The sequence below is a fragment of the Empidonax traillii genome, unplaced genomic scaffold (assembly GCF_003031625.1).
Source record: "Empidonax traillii isolate 1590-97213 ecotype Southwest subspecies unplaced genomic scaffold, ASM303162v1 scaffold747:size309294, whole genome shotgun sequence".
Lineage (NCBI taxonomy): Eukaryota > Metazoa > Chordata > Aves > Passeriformes > Tyrannidae > Empidonax > Empidonax traillii.
In genome coordinates, this window is record NW_020955940.1 from 92053 (window position 1) to 108342 (window position 16290).

The following is a 16290-nucleotide window of genomic DNA, read 5'->3' on the forward strand; positions in this document are numbered from 1 at the left end:
GAGATAACTTATTTAAGAAGGCAAAAAAGTTATTGGGCAGAAGCAATTGCAGCCAGAGAAGAGAGAAGTTAGAATATTTGAGAGAAACAGCCCTGCAGACATCAAGGTCAATGAGGAAGAAGGGGAGGAGGTGCTCCAGATGAAGAACATGGTGAGGCAGACTGTCCCCTTGCAGCCTGTTGAGGTCCATGGGGGAGCTGAAATACACCTGTAGCCCATGGAGGACCCCATACCAGAGCAGGTGGATGCCCAAAGAAGGCTGTGACTCCATGGGAAGCCCATGCTGGAGCAGGTTTGCTGGCAGGACTTGTGACCGTGTTGGAGACCAACACTGGAACAGTCTGTTCCTGAAGGACTGCACCCCATGGAAAGCTATCCATGCTGGAGCAGTTTGTGACAAACTGTTGTCTGTGGGAAAGACTCATGCTTATAAGTTTGGGAGAACTGTCTCCTGTGGGATGGACCCCCCACTGGAGCAGGGAAAAGACTCTTCTCCCTCAGGAGGAAGCAGCAGCAAAAACGTGTGATGAACTGACTGTAACTCCCATTCCTGTTTCCCTGTGCTACTGGGGAAGGAGGAGGGAGAGAATCAGGAATAAAGTTAAGCCAGGGGTGAGGAAGGGATGGGAGGAAGGTGTTTTTAAGATTTGTTTTACTTCCTGTTATTATCCTGCTCTGATTTGATTGTTAATACATTAAATAAATTTCTCCAAATGAAGACTGCTTTGTCCTTGACAGTAATCAGCAAGTGACCTCACCCCTTATCTCAACTCATGAGCTTTCATTATATTTTCTATCCCTGTCCAACTGGGGAGGGGAGTGGCAGAGTAGCTTTGGTGGGCATCAGGCATCCAAGTGTTAACTTGCACGTTTTTCCATCTCTGTGGTTTGTTCTGGCTCTGTTACACTGAGGGATGCTGCAGATGCAGGCAGTTGCTGGGTGTGCACCAGTGGCAGGACCCAACACATCATTTAGCTGTTCACAAGTGTGGGGTTTGTGAAAGCTGAGGGAAGTATTCTACCTCTTCATCAACTCATATTCATCTTCTGCCCTGTATGATTCAAGAAGGTCTTCCCTCTCCCTTGATTTTACGGTTTCTGGTGTAGATACATAAAAGCTTGAACTCTGGAAACATGTTGTATTTGACAGGCTAATTGACCCACTTTAATTAATTGTCTTTGGCTCACACATAAGAGATCACCTTTCCCATAAGCTAGCTTTAAGGAATCCAGTCATTAATCTTCTTAAGCAGCTATTCTGTTCTCACTTCCTCTAAGGCATTTGCTCACACAGCCTCCACACTAGACTCATCCAGCAAGGAAATCCCCAAAGACTGTTCACTGAGCTCAGGGAGAATCCTACCTCACAGAAATCATTCCTGGAAGAAAGGGGTCATTCTACTTTATTTAGAGACTCTTTTACCTCAGGAAAGGTAGCCAAATTAAGCTGACTTCAACTTGCTTTTGAAGTTTTTCCAACTTCTAGGAATGATTACATGTAAAACACTGGTAGATAGGTAAGGCCCTGTATCACGATCTTTCTGATACTATATTAAAATCACTTATGAATACAGAACACCATATTTACAACCTCTTGCTATCATGCTGAGATAAAAATATTGTATTAATTTTAAGTAAGCTTTGACAACACCAAGTATAAAAACATACTGAGTCTCGGCTTTTGCCTGGCGTAAACTCAGGGATACCGAATTCCTGAAGCATGATGTTGTTGTGCTTTTTTCAATGGGTGTATCACAAATGTCTTTGGAAATGTCTTCTTTGGTCCACACTTTCTTGTTTTGCCATACAATCTGCTCTGGCTGGTAAGTAGAAAGATACTAGTGTGGTAATAATGTAGCAAAATTTCTATTCTCACTGGCTTATTAGAAACAGGAGCTGATAAACTGATTGCATTTGGGAGATGTAGTTGAGTCAATGAACAGGACAAGGTGGACTTTAGAATAATATGCAATGGGAGGCAACAAGGCTTGAATGTAACTGGGGTGATAGACTTGTGAGAAAGCTGATTCAGACTAGATACCGACATTAGGAGGAGGCCATAAGTTTTCAGTGTTTTGGGGGAGAGAAGAGGGAGTAATAGAGAAGGAGGGGAAAAAACATAAGGGAGGGGAGGAGGGGAAAAGTCAAAATCAGCTTTCTGTTTTGGCCATACTGAATTGAAGTTGACAGCTAGCTAGCCCTAAAATTATGTCAGATGAAAGCTGAAATGTTAGTTTGGACAGGAGAGTGACACCAGTCAGTACTGTGTTTGTCAGTATAGTGATGCTTGTTGTATCTGTATGGATTAAATTACCCTCAGGGAATCTGCAGAGGGAAAAAGAGTTTTAGGACCAAGGCTAGGAAACAACCACAAAATATTTTAGACAAAAAAGTCACATCAAAGGGGTTGGAGAATTTATAGCATCCTAACCAAATGTGGCTGAAGCAGAAGCACAGAAACCAGGATGCCATGCCATCCTTGGAGACAGCATATGCTGTGCTGTATTTGAGGACGTACAGTCAGTCTGATGAGGGGCTCTCTGTCCTTCCCAACTGGTGAGTACAGTGGAATCCTTAGCACATCTGTGCCCACATTTGTGGGCCGGCAACTTATAACAGGTCCGTTCTTACATTATTTATGGGAGTGGCACCAGGCCAACCACAGGAGTTTTCAATCAATCTTCTCTTTACTTTATAAAGAGGAAAAGAGCCCCAAACAACAAGACTACTATTCTGAGCATCTCGAAGTTGACATGTGTGACCACTCAGTTGGGCTCTGTGTTGATGATGACAAGTCAGTCCTGGCTTAACTTACTCTGACATTACACCAGGCATCTCTCTCTTGCCTCCCTTGCCTGCTGCATCCCTTGTACCAGACCTTGTGAGGTCACACGTGTAAGGCAAATCAGCGTGCTGGAAATACTTGCTTTTTGGCTGTGTAGGTTTCGTGACAGATCAGCTTATTCGCTCAGCTTGCCCTGCCTTTGCACAACCTCTAGAGCTTAGAGCTAATGCAGGGGAGTCACAGGAGTGCATGGCTAGGGCAGGGGAGGTGGCCCCTTTCATCAGCCACTGGGCAAAGTGCAATAAAAAGCTTCACTGCCACTGGTGTCCCTGTCATTAGAGAGTGAAAACATTCTTGTGAGGATGAAGCAGGCTGTGCTTTAAACCTCAGTCACCAGAGTGCAAAGCTCAAGTTTTCTATTGCATTTACATGTATTAAAGGTAAAATTACTAATTGCCTTGTCTTGTTGGGTTTTGCTTTTTTGCACATTCCTCTTCATCTTGTACTAAGCAAACACCATTCAGGTTCCTTTCCATAGGCACACTTTACATATATATATGGCCGCATGAAGATTTTTTTTTTTGGATACAAAGTGTGAGCAATCACTTTTAACCTCCGAGATTATCAGATAAACTCAATGGTCCTTCTTCTCCACCTTTAGTTAAGCTTTTACAATAAATAAATCAAAAAAGCCGAGTGCTCAGAGCAGGGTACATTTCTCAATTTCAAGACCAGTCAGTAGGTGGGAGGTGGGAAAGATCTGCCGATGTCACCTGGGGGATAATAGATAAGTTGACACTGCATGTTTCTCTCATGTACTGTGCCTGCCTCCTCTCACCTTGATTATAAAGTTTTTAAAAAACCCAATTCTTCACCACCTACACACATGCTATTAAAATCATGATATGCATTAACAAAAAATCTTTCCCAGCTGGATGGAAAATTGCTGATAGATTTGCTAACAACAGAAGCCAGCTCTTCATTGTGCAGCCATCCACCATGACGCCATAAAACCAAAGCCTGCTAGGTTCTACAGTTTTAGGAATTGTTAGTTTCTCATCCACTCCTCCATCTTTCCTTCTGTTTTTTTGTTTCGCCTCCTCTCTCCCTGGATAAATATAAACTGCCAAGATCATGGGTAGCGGTGACAAAGCACGATGGAGAGGTGACCAAATTACTCTGTCTCGTGTTCCATTATTTTTGGGAATGAGGTGGGAAGGAGCAAGAGGACAGCACAGGCAACCCTGCATTCTGGGCCCTACCTCCAGAGCCACTGCAATTACTCGTGCTCCCTCCTGACATTCCCTCCCAGGCGAAAGGTATGGATGTGGATGATTCTTAGGGCTAAGCTGTTTTTAGTGGAGTAACAAACTCCACTGACAAGAAACAGTTCTGCGACAAGTCTCTAGGACCACAATATCTTTCAAACATTTTGACTGGGTTTAGAAGGTGATGTCACAAGTTAGGACCCCTTGTCATTCTGAAGCACCTATGTTTTATTTGTGGAAAAAATAGTGGTTTGCTTTACAACATCTTAGACCCTCACTAGCTTCTATTATTTTTTTCTGAGATTTCTTCAAGATTTCCAATAGAAAATATTGGACAAGTAAAGCAGAATGAAAAAGCTGTTCTCTGGGAGGAGAAATTTTCTCTGGAATTCAGTCCAGTGACAACTACTGCTTCAGTGTACCCTTTTTTTTGTGTGGCATTCAATTACTGAATATCACATACCTCATTGGGCTGGCTGTAGTCCTGAATGACTCTGTGTATGTTGAAAAGATTGCTCTGTTCTCAGGAGTCCTCATTTCTGCTACTGTCTTTAAAACACCACGAAACGTGAATGATTGACACATGGATTAAGTCCAGGCTCTAGGTAAATGGTAGGCAATTAATTCCCACACCAAAAAGAAACACGTCAAAAAACATTAAGGTATAAATAGAAAACACGTATCTCAGTCAAAACAGAACCCACAGGTGCTAGCAAAAGTAATTCTATTGCTGCTGTCTTCTGAGCCCAAAGGGGACTAAAGCAAGTAATTAATGAGACATCTCCTTGTGTATGGGTGTTGTGCGTCCTTTTCAGCAGTTACTGAGTATTTCCTCTGCTTTCATTTATCTTGTCCCAGCACTTTACACGAAATAACAATTTTCACTTTGTAATTAAGACCTGTCTTGCAAGCATAACGGAGTCTCATCTTCTGCATGGCAGTGGGACCTGTATCACACCTCCTCTCCTCAAAAGAAGCTGATCTGAAGCATGTGAGGTGAGTCACTATCTAGGCAAACAGAGCTGGGACTGGAGAATTAAACACCTCCACCAACCTTTATGGCATGTTCCTACTTAAAAACAGGTGGGGCTGCAGCAAAAGGGCTTTTGTTTTAGTACACATTGAGCTGACAGAGAAAGAAAAACAGCAGAAAGGGTTGTGTCCCAGGGCTTTAGAAGTTCTGTGGGGAATTCAGAGGATGCCCAGGGCGAGAGCATGGCTGTTCTCTAGAGGGAATTACCAGAAACTGGGAGGATTGCTCTACTACATGAGTTGGCTTGGAAATCAGAGTAAGCATCTCTTAGGGTGGATGGCCTTTAGCAGTGTAGATGTAGCTGTGGTAATGGGGTATATCTCTGGTGACCGCTATCAGTCAAAGAGTGAAGCTGAAGTCAACCAAAGCTCAGTTGTTATTTGTTTCCAGAGTCAGCTTTTCTTTGAGCTGTTGCTCTTATATCTGTTTTAGAATAAGAAGCCAGTGGTTTGTGTTCAGCTTGTGTTGAGAAGGTTTTTCTGCAGTGACCAATGTAAGAAGCTAATTTAAAAATAACTAAAGATGAAAATTTCACAGTCACATCTACAGTGTCTCTCCTTATCTGTAAGGTATCCTGGTTATGTTTTATCTTTACATTTCTTTATATTAATTGCCCTTTGAGGTTTTTTTCTTTCCTCTGCCATCCCATTCTGTTTCTTGACAAATGGGTAGCTCATGTTCATCTCCGTCCTAAACTGAAACTGTACTTTTGCATCACTGTGTCCATTCCAGAAAGTTACTGCACAGCTATGGTTCACCCTCTCTAAAGCATCTATGAATGTTCCCTGTGCTTTTCAACAGGCAGTCACAGCAATAACATATTAGGTAGTGTTTGTAAATTAAGTGGAATTCACATGCTATGTGAAGCCACGAGTAAAAAATTCCTGAAAATGTAGCTAATTACAAGTGGTTGTTTCCATTTTCCCTCATGAAGGGAAAAAAGATCCTATTCTTCTAAGCTCCATAGTTAGGAGACTTACTCATATCAGCATTAAGAAAACTTTAAGCTGAGTGTTGGGCTTTTTTTAAACAAAGTGGGTCCAGATTTGCTGATTTTGCATTCTTTTATCTCATTTCTATCCATTTGGCTTATGTATTTTTGGAATTGTGCTGACCAAAACATGCTTCAGTACTCCCCAGTTACATTACTTGCTTAAAGTCATGACACCTATTAATCCCAATATCCATCTGATAGAACGTTTTGTGCATTTGTGCCAGCCTCATCTAGCAATTCCCCCTTGACTATGTTCTCATTAACCCTAGGACTCTTTTCTGTGATCTCTTAATTTCTCTGTACTCATGTTTATTCATCCTTCCCTTTATAGTTATTGAGGTTGAACTTCAATTAATTGATTTCGGTTCATTCTTCTAGCTTGCACTTTGTGTGTTCTCACCTTTCAGAGTTATGTTCGTGCTTCCACCTTTCTGTTCCTCAGCTATGGTTCTGTCTTTAGAGCGGCTGATTGGGCATGACAGAAGACCTCCTTGATTAATTCTCCAACACTTGCCCTGTGTTGGGCTATTTTTCACCAGGCTTTGTACCAGGCAGAGGTATCTTCAGTTTCACACCCCACTTGACTTGACTCCATCTCCACAATATTCCTATAATGGAGGCTAGTTTGCAACTTCACAAAGAAATAACTTTTCTTGTTTTCTTCTCATTCAACATAAAAATAAGACTGAACTCATAAAATCACAGAATGGTAGAATGGTTTGGGTTGGAAGGGACCTTGAAGACCTCCTAGTTCCAACTCCCCCACCATAGCAAGGATGCCACCCACCAGACTCACAAAGTCATATAGAATGCAACCGAGAACAAAAACCAGTAGGAGACAGAGAAGTCAAATACTTGCTCCAGATCTTCTCAGGAGAAATGGACCAAACTGTGTTCTTGTGTCACCTCTCTTGAGAAGATGAATTTTTGTCCTCCTCCAGTAGCAAGATCATGTTGAGGTTCATGTATTTTCTAATACCTCTGTGTTAGCAGATCTCACCCATGTCATCCATGTCACACCTGGCTCATGTTTTAAGCTCCTAGTAGAGGAGCTAGTTAAAAGTCCTTGTGCTAGCTATTCAGTTTTTAACAACTGGAACCCCTGGTATTTATAGGCCCCAAACCAGGACACAGAAAACAAACACTTCTAAAATACACTGTAGTAATGCCAATGTACTGACCGTGGCTGGTGTTCCAAATGGATCTCCTCTTCAGAGAGCATCTGACATGTAATGGCACTGGATAAATTTACGCCATTCTACACCTCTCCTTGTGCCCTTGCTGGTTGCCTGCAAGAGTATTATAGAGACAGCTATGGAAAGATCTCCTCCCACGCTGGCTGAAACAAGCAAGGGCACATGAACAATGACACCTCCCAGCATGGGAGATCAGGAAGGAGAGTGGGTGTCAAGGAGGAGGGAAGTACGTACCTTTGAGCAACAGCCTTCCTGATGAATTTGGAAGAGGGTGTTTGTTCACAGCTCCAACGATTTTTCCACCTCCAGCAAACTGCTGACAACCATCTGATTGCAAAATAAACCAAGATTACGTTCATTGCTTTGATTGTTTACTTTAATAGCAAAACATCTGCATAGCTGTGGTTTTGAGCCCCTCTAGAATACTGAAGTTTAAGATTCAAATCTTTCCTATCAAAAGGGATGTGGTGTAATTTACTTTTCATTCAGTGGCTTTCACAGATTTGGAGGTTAAGAAAACATGCTTAAAACAGCCTCGTAGTTTAAAATGACTGTGTGTTGGCTGCAAAACACTGCATGGTATGACACACTTCCCTGCATTTGGCACACACTGGAAGAGCTGGAATTTGAGAAGTACCATTCAGGTTTTGGTAATCCACATATAAGGTCATCTCAGGGAACTATACAGAAAGCTACTGTGGAGTATTTTTTGTCCACTAGGCTTGTTATCCTGTCAAAGAATATAATTAAGTTGGTTTGGCAGATGCATTATAAGCCCCAGTTGTCTGCTATTTATCACCTTATTTTGCTGTAGCAAACACACAACAACTACTTTATTAATTCCTTACCTGTTTGTTAGCTACTGATGTAGTGTTCTTTGTGTTCCAGTTCCCTGTCCCCTATTACCCTTATCTCTTTTCTTGGAATGAAAAGTTGGTTTATACTCTTTCCCAGCAGATAACATTCAGGGTCATGTTTTGCTTTCAGGAATGCTCACAGGTAATCATCAGCAGTTGTGATTATTCAGTTGGTTACCCAGCTTACATTTAGTGGTGCTACAATGAGTAGCAGCCTATATTTAAGTTCTCTGTGTCTTCATATTGATATCATAGCTTCATAGATTTGTTTTGTGATTTTGGCTTATTGCTTCCTACCTGCTGTTAGGAAAGGCTTTCTAAAGGTATTATACTATTCGGTAGAAAATAGTTAAGTGTTTCAGTCTTCATACAATAACAATAAACAAAAATAATCTGCATGTCTTTCCTCTGCTGACTGAGGTTTTGCAACATCTTTCTTTCTCAGTTTTCTGGCTTGTGGTTCCACTCAATGGAGCCCTCACTTTCCTGGGATACTCTCTTGTCTTGCAAGAGCTACATACACATTTTGGGTGCTCCCCAAATTTCTCCTAGTTGTTTTTGCCACTCACAGGAAAAAAAGTGGGCCTGGCAGAATCACCCACCTAATGGATGCACTTTGTGACCTGATCACCTTAAAATCCTTTTCCAGAGAGACTTCTGCCAGCAGATAAGAGGGAGGCAGCTCTAGAGGTAGGGAAGACCTTGTCACCAAGAACAGTAGATTCCTGGGGGTAGCAAAGTCATCATATTTTTTTCAGCCTATTTTGCCTAAGCCATGGAAAGACCAGTTACATGGTGCTGATGAAAGAAGAGCCCAAGTCTCTGGAATTGGTGAAGAACAGCAAGTTTTGGAAGTAGAAGTAGCCATGCTCTCTTCTGAGCATCCGTCTCTCCAGGGGTTTCTCCTACTTCTTCCATCCAGGCCTATCTTTCTTTCTTCCTCCTTTTCCCAAAATCCTAAACCTTGGAATAGTAAAATTCAATTTTGCCAAAGTCACTGAAGCATTGGGCCACTCCTCAGCTATAACCTCTCTGTGCAGCCCATGCTCCAGCATCTGAGGAAAAATCTTCCTTTCTCAAAGAAAAAGGCAGGTTCTATCAGAGAAAGCTTCCAGGCCCAGAACGGGAAGAGTGAATAAACATTCAAAGTTTATATTCTTAAATGTAATGAATTTTAAAGACAATCTTGTGTTTAGAGACCTGACGCATGCCTTTTTATCATTTGGAGCTGGCAAAAGCATAAGCATCTGGGGAAGTCTTAAATGCTGCTCATGTTATAAACAGAGTACATTGCTCCCATTCCCCACTCCAGCTCAGCTGTGGTGGGTTTTTTAAAAGTGCCTAGCAGAGTCATGAGCTTCCCTCCTCCTGGGAAGGGGGTAGCAGGAGCTCCTCTAAAATGATCCTGTTTGCCCTCTGGAAAATTCAGCTTCACAGGTGGAATCAGGCCCTGACAGAAGGGGATACTGATGTGGAGGAACGGCAAGAAGGGGATACTGATGTGGAGGAATGGCAAGAGGGATGAGCAGCTCCGAGCTGCCCTTAGTCATGGAGGGATACGGGTGGTCATACAGATGGTCAGGTGTGAGACACTTGGGTGATGCAGTGCGAGGGGAAGCTGGCCCTCTGCCTGCACACGGCAGCAGCTGAGACACTAATCCCGTGCTGCTGCGAGCTCTGAGTTCTCTCAAAATGAAAATAAGGCAGCTGTAAAGGAAAGTGGAGATCCGGGGTTAACTGTGATATCCTGCAGGAGAAGATAATATTGAAGTGTAGGCAAGTGCTTTCACACGCCCCGGTCATTTCAGCTTTGTGTTCGACACAATGGCCGGCAAGGGAGCGCTTGAGGCTCACACGGGAGAGTAGGTAGGGACAGAAGTAGCTAAAAGGCTTGGAAATCAGAGAAGAGAAGGAAAAACATTTCCCTGTTTCTCACAGAAACTCAAGTAATAATCCTGAAATGCAGACAGCTGCAGCCAGCAAAAAAGATGCAAAACCAACAACAAAATCCCCCTAGGATCAGGAAACAGTGAGGAGCTAGACTAAAAACCAGATGCATTTCAGAATAAATTCAGTGTTTCAAAAGCAATGATGTGAAAGGCACATGAGCCACAGTAATAAAATGTGATATGAGCTGTTACCGTAAACAGGGAGGAATAATTGACAGGGAACTAAAACAGATCCACAGAGCACACATAGCCCAAGGCTCTGCAAACCTACGGCTGAATGAGAGGAAGAGGAGTGGTGTGGGGAGAAGTTAGAGAAAGACTAGCAAATCACAAGCAAAAAATTAAATAACTCATACAACAGCCCGTGATCCCTGACATTGAAAATTCAGCTGGAATGTGTCCTGTGGTGGATCAGCAGAAAGAATAGTAGGCATGTAGAAATAACAGTCAGTCTTATCCATATTTAGAAATGCTGATATTTTCATATGTAAAAGTAATTTAATTAAAACCAAATAGTTTTGGGCCTGAAGAAGAGAGTCAATGTTCATGAACTGTTTATCCAGTTTGTTTCGTCCTTTGGGTACGTTTTCTGTCACAACCCTATAGCTTAGTCTGCAGGAGAAAGTGGTCAGTTTGGATGTGGAAAGGAGAAAAGCTGTGGCTGGGATCTGAGACATAACACCACAGACAAAAGCTCGTTGGAAAATAGTCTGGTGTGGTGGTGGAGTAGCCAAGGATGCAGGATAAACACAGCACAGGGTGCAGAAAACTGCAGCTGAGCAAGGGCTTTACAGAGTATCTGGCAGCTTATTGTATCCTCCTGACACATACCATAGATACACAAAAATATACACACAGACACACATGAATGCATGTTATACATGTATTTATATGTTTATGGACTGCAGACGTGCTTGAGAATAACTATGGGTGGTGTTTGTTCCAACAGAGAAGGAAGGCATCAGTGCTTTTGTTATTTCACAGTTCAACACAGTGATGCTGCACAGCCTCTTTCATGGAAACTGTATCCCCAAAATGCTCAGTGAGTTAAATGATATAGGCACTGCTTTAAATAATAAATAGTAGTGTACAAATAAAGGATGTTAAGAGACTGCTGGAAAGGAAAACCAGTGATATTTTTAGCTGATATTAGAAAAATATGGAGGGGCAGATGGTCACTTTTGACTGACCCACTGGGCAAGAAGGCCCACAAAGGTGCTAGCTGACGATAGGGAAGGAAAAAAACCTTCTAATGAGAAGAGGGGCCATTGCTTTGTACCCCATAGCATGTGGGGAGCCAGCTACAGGAGTACAGGAGCCAGCTAGAGTCATGCTAGCTGGCATGTCTATGAATGGTTAGCAGCAATCCTTGCTCACAGGCAGCAAAAATCTAGGAGGTTTTTCCTAATACCACCTCTACAGTGACATACAAACTCACACAGATGGGAGGTGACGCTATCAGTTATTCCCAAAGCATTCATATTTGTGATGTTTTCTCCCTCTTTTACTGTTACAGTGCCCATTGCTGCCACTTCTCTTGCAATCTCTGCAGAGGGGACTTGTAACCATTTCCCTGCATCTTGCAAGCCACACTGTTTATGCCTTAATTGGGGTGTAGATTTTTCAGTGCTGCTTCTGAATAACTAAAATGTCTTTTCATACATGTGAAGAGAAGTGTGGCATCCTTTGATCATGAGTAACCATCACTTACCTAATATATTAATGGCTATGGCAATGTAATTTATCTTGTGAATATTAGAAGAGATGGACAGATAAAGAACAAGAATTGAAATGAGACTCTGAAGATAAATACAAACTCCTGCCATAACGTGTCATAAGCCAACCAAAAATGTCTGGGCATGCATGCTTCAGTCATTCACCTTCCCCCTGCAACACACTGCTCAGAAAACCAGAAGAGAGGAAAGCACAACAAAACCATTGATATCTAGAGGAAAAACTATAGAAGAAAAATACTTTCTACCTCAATAAACCTTGGGGTTTGACACTTGCTGTTCTTGGTTCTCCGAAGAGGTCAGTGAGAGGTAAGAACTTCATCTCCTCAAAGAGTGCTTAGAGCTTTGTAGACTCAACCTCGCATGTCTTGACAGATGTTTTGATTTGTTTTGCTGAAATATGTAGGACAGGTAGGTAGATCTCTCCTGCATGCTGTCTGTCTCTCTCTCTGAATGCCTTTGTTTCTTGGACATTTAAAAAAACCCTACCATCACATCTAAGCCAGTCTGCTTCACATTGCAGGTAACAGCTCTGTGAGTCTGTTCAGAGCCGTGTCATAGATAAAAGAAGTTTCAATAGAATTCCTCAGGTTTTGGATCAGATTCTGAAGAATATGCTCAACACCGATTTTGCATTAAAAGCAGTCACTTCTATGTATGCTGAGATTCAGCATTTTTGGAGAGGGTCAGCTATACAAGAAAGAATGGACTCGTGGAATTTATATTTTCTTCCAATGCCACATGAAGATGCCATTTGCTACATAGATGCATTCTGCTGCTTAAACAAGGGGAAAAAAGAGAATAATCAAAATTGTCCTTCCCGTGTCAGTATCAGCCATGGTGACCTTAGAAACAGGAGTGCCGTTACTTTAATAGCAGATGTGAGAGTCTGGTGCCCTTACTAAGTCAGATGACTGTTTGCGATGGCTTGAAGGAAAAAAAAGCTTTCCCTGTTAAGCAGCTTCTTCGTACGTAAAAAATGTGCCAATATCCATCTTCAGTGTGAGTATCTGCAGGTGTCTCAGCATCAGCATTTTAGTTTGGATTACATGAGTGCTTTTGATGAGACTTCCCTGGTTGGCCCCCACCTCCTACTTTGGCTTTCAGAGCAGAGCAGCCTTGGAACACATAAGCAGATTCCTTCCATGTGAACTGGAAGCCAGACTTGCCCCAGAAACACCCCTAACATACTCCAGCTGCTAATGGTGATTCAGTGCATGGATCTAAACTCCAGCTGGTCTGAACCAGCCTCCCCACTCCAAACATCAACTGTTTCACTGCACAGGTCTGCTCTGATGCTCCTTCACCTCTTGCCTATGGAAAAGTACCTGAGATGCCATTGCCGCAACTACCCCAAATTTCCCTTTTGTTATCTTTTTGTTTTAAAAGTGGAGATCTGTTTATCCACTGAGCAGCAACCATGCTGCTCAGGGAGGTCCCAGGTGGCACTGATGTCTTTATCTGGGCAAGGATGATATTCTTACCAGGAAACCAGGAAAACATTTGTTCTCACTTGGGAGTCCTGTGGGCATTGATAGTCAACAAAGTCTGTTATAATAAATTAACCCTTGACCCACCATTTTGTGCTTTTCAGGTTGCCCCAGTACTAGTCTTTTGCTGAGTTCAGATGCTTAGGGAGGTGGTTATGGAGTGTTGTCCCTTCCCAGGGTAACTAACTTCACAGACATTGCAGTACCAGAAGTAATGTGATACAAATATCTAGCTGAGTGATTCCCATGCAACAGGGAATAATGAAATTGGAGTGTCTGTCTGCAGTGTTTGCAAGCAGACACTTGAAAACAGCCCAGGCAGCTGTTTGGAAACAGTGCACGCAGGCAACAATCAGATGACTGCTGTTGCAAGAGGTATCACGGATGTGTGATGTTATATCTACTCTGGGTCTAGTTGCTGCCCTGCACACCACTGAGAAAAAGGTAGAGGCAAAGCCTAGATGCAGTGAGGGCACTCTGAGACACTGACTCGGGGTGTGATGCTCTTGCTGGGGGTACTCTGCGCTCCTCTGGGAATGGAAAGGCTCTCCATCTGGGGAGCTTGTAGCCATGGCTACCTTGTGGTGTGAGCTGACACTGCCACTGTGCTCCGTGGAACTAAATGAAGTAATTAAGATGGAAACACCCCCACGCCCCCATCTGAAATGGCAAGGCACACCGAGCTGCCCTGACTTGGACTTGCTGCCTAGTGTTGGCCACAAGCACTCACGAGGGCTGCCTGCACAGTTTGCCTGGGCACGTAGCAGTCCAAGGCTTCAAGCAAGTGTAAAGCCACTACTTGCCTGATGAGCTGGTCTAATAGTCAGCTGCTCCCTCTTCTAAGTAATTTCTTCTTCCTACCTGGAACTTGTATAACATTGGTCTTAGCTACACTATTTTGCATCTAGCTTACCTAGATGACAGAGCTACCTACTGCCAGAAATTCTTGCCCTTGTGTGTATTTATAGATCACAACCAAAGTCAGATCTTGATCTTCTCTGACTGAACTTGAGGCTGTCATGAAAATTCCTGATTGAGCTCTTTTTTTTGACAATTACTTGGACATCTGTGAGTCAGTCTTTAATCTCACCACTGCAGTACTGGCTACACTGGGTTTTTTTGTGATTTTTCTGGTTTTTTTTTTTTGGTTGGTTGGTTGGGTTTTTTTAATGACAAGGATACATGCAATTGTCAAATAGATATCTCTTATTTCCAGAGATCTGTAAAGATAACTGTAATCAGATAAATAAGAAATCTCATTTTTATAGGAGGTTTCATTGACTGCTTTTAAGAAAATAGGTTTTAGTATTTGCTGGCATTGACTATGCTCCCGTTCATTAATGCTTTATTCACCTCCCATATCTGCTTAGCAATAATTTTTCCTAGGACTAGTGTCAGACTAATTTAGCTTGGGAAATCCAGGCCACTGTACCGCCTTTTTAAAGTATGGACTCAGAATTTGAAGGGACTGGCAAGCTGCTGACTAGCACATGATTGGCATGATACCAGGCATGCTGTACCAGCTGCAGAGGTGCTCAGTCTGCCTGTGGGGCAGACCAGACAAACTTACAACCGAGTCTTCTCTGCATGCAGAGGAGTGGTGCCAGTACGTAACCATTTCTGGGGACAACCCTGCTTCATGTTGTGTAACCATCACTTTTCTGGTCCTTTGTAGCTTCTCTTATCTTTCAATATGTTATACAAATCACTGTCAGTGTTTCAGGAGGCTCCTCAGACAGGTCTTTCAATATTCTTGGTCACAAATTTTCTGGTACCACTATTGTATGTTGCTGTAATTGTTGCTATTTGACATCCTCCACTGCTGCTGCTGAGACAGAAAGTATTTCTTCCTTGCTGTGAAATCAACATGTCCCATTTCTTTCCAAATACACAACATAAATATTCAATGAATATTTCTTCTTTTTGTGTTACCACAATTGACAAGTCTGCCACCTTTAACGCTTGAGCTACAGGGACTAACAAAGGTAAGAGATGTTACTGAACTTGAGGAGTGGCATTTTTTTGTCAAGAGAATGGGTGTGAAATGCAGACAAACCAGTTTAAGTATGAAATCACAAGAAGGTTATAACCAACCAAAATATCAGGTTCTAAAATGGTTTCTACACTCTCCTCCATCCCTTGGGATCTGGGGACAAAAATAAGTGCTTTAGGATTAATATCACCTTTTCCATGAAGAGGATTGATTGTTTGGTATGGCACTACAGATAGCATGAGGATTTGATGATCAAAGAGGTCCCTTTGAATCCTGTTATCCTCTATGATTGCAAGGATTTTGTTAGGTCTTAGTATACTTAAATAATGCCTTCTTGCCCTTAATCTTTAAACCCAGGATTTTTTCATCAATGTTTTATCTTCTTCCATCATCTGTCTCTTTCCTAGCTGCTGACTTGTTTGCACAGCCACAACTTTCTGTTATTCTCATTTGTTGCATGTTTGCATGTTACAGGTTTGCAATAATCATTATTGCTCGTCACTTTCACTTTTTGTCTTGACTAAGATGGACTTGAGACCAGAAAGCCTCTCATAGAACAACAGGTTGTGGATTTTGGGAGGAATATTAAAAGTTTTTTTCAAACACAATGTTCTTATTTTTATGCTAAAATTTTCCCTTGTAACAATTACTTGACTGTAGCTGACCTCTGGAAACTGTCCTTGCAAAGTGCTAAATAGACTGTTGCAGGCTCAGAAGTCTCACTGCACACAGTGGAGTTTGTTGGTACTTCCACAGAGAGTACTCACAGTTTCTGGCTCCCCAAGTGACTTGTTTTTTACCTATTTAAAAAAAAAATTTATGTGTCATCCCCAGCAAGTATAACATAGTTTCAAGAGTGCTGGCTCCAAACCTGTAGCATACAGCTCCTTTGTTAGGACTTCATCATTCAGCCAAGCTTCAGTTACCATGTTGGGCTGCCAGATCCCACGGTCCTGAGGAGCTGAGGACCCAACAGCCATCTTCCAGCCTGG

General features: G+C 42.4%; 1 protein-coding gene across 3 annotated transcripts in view; it reads right to left on the reverse strand.

The window, feature by feature from the left end:
- Nucleotides 1-4558: 4558 nt before the first annotated feature.
- The window catches only part of GTF2E1 (general transcription factor IIE subunit 1), an 80457-nt gene continuing 68725 nt past the window's right edge, over nucleotides 4559-16290 (reverse strand). Inside the window, exons 6-7 of one of the 3 annotated variants that reach the window (XR_003573142.1) lie at nucleotides 7511-7603; nucleotides 4559-4598 (exon numbers count right to left, since the gene is read on the reverse strand). The gene's annotated coding sequence lies outside the window, so the exon portion shown is untranslated. Of the gene's footprint in view, nucleotides 4599-6350; nucleotides 6621-7352; nucleotides 7416-7510; nucleotides 7604-16290 lie in introns of those variants that run through there. The other 2 variants (XR_003573143.1, XR_003573141.1) reach the window with 2 other exon arrangements.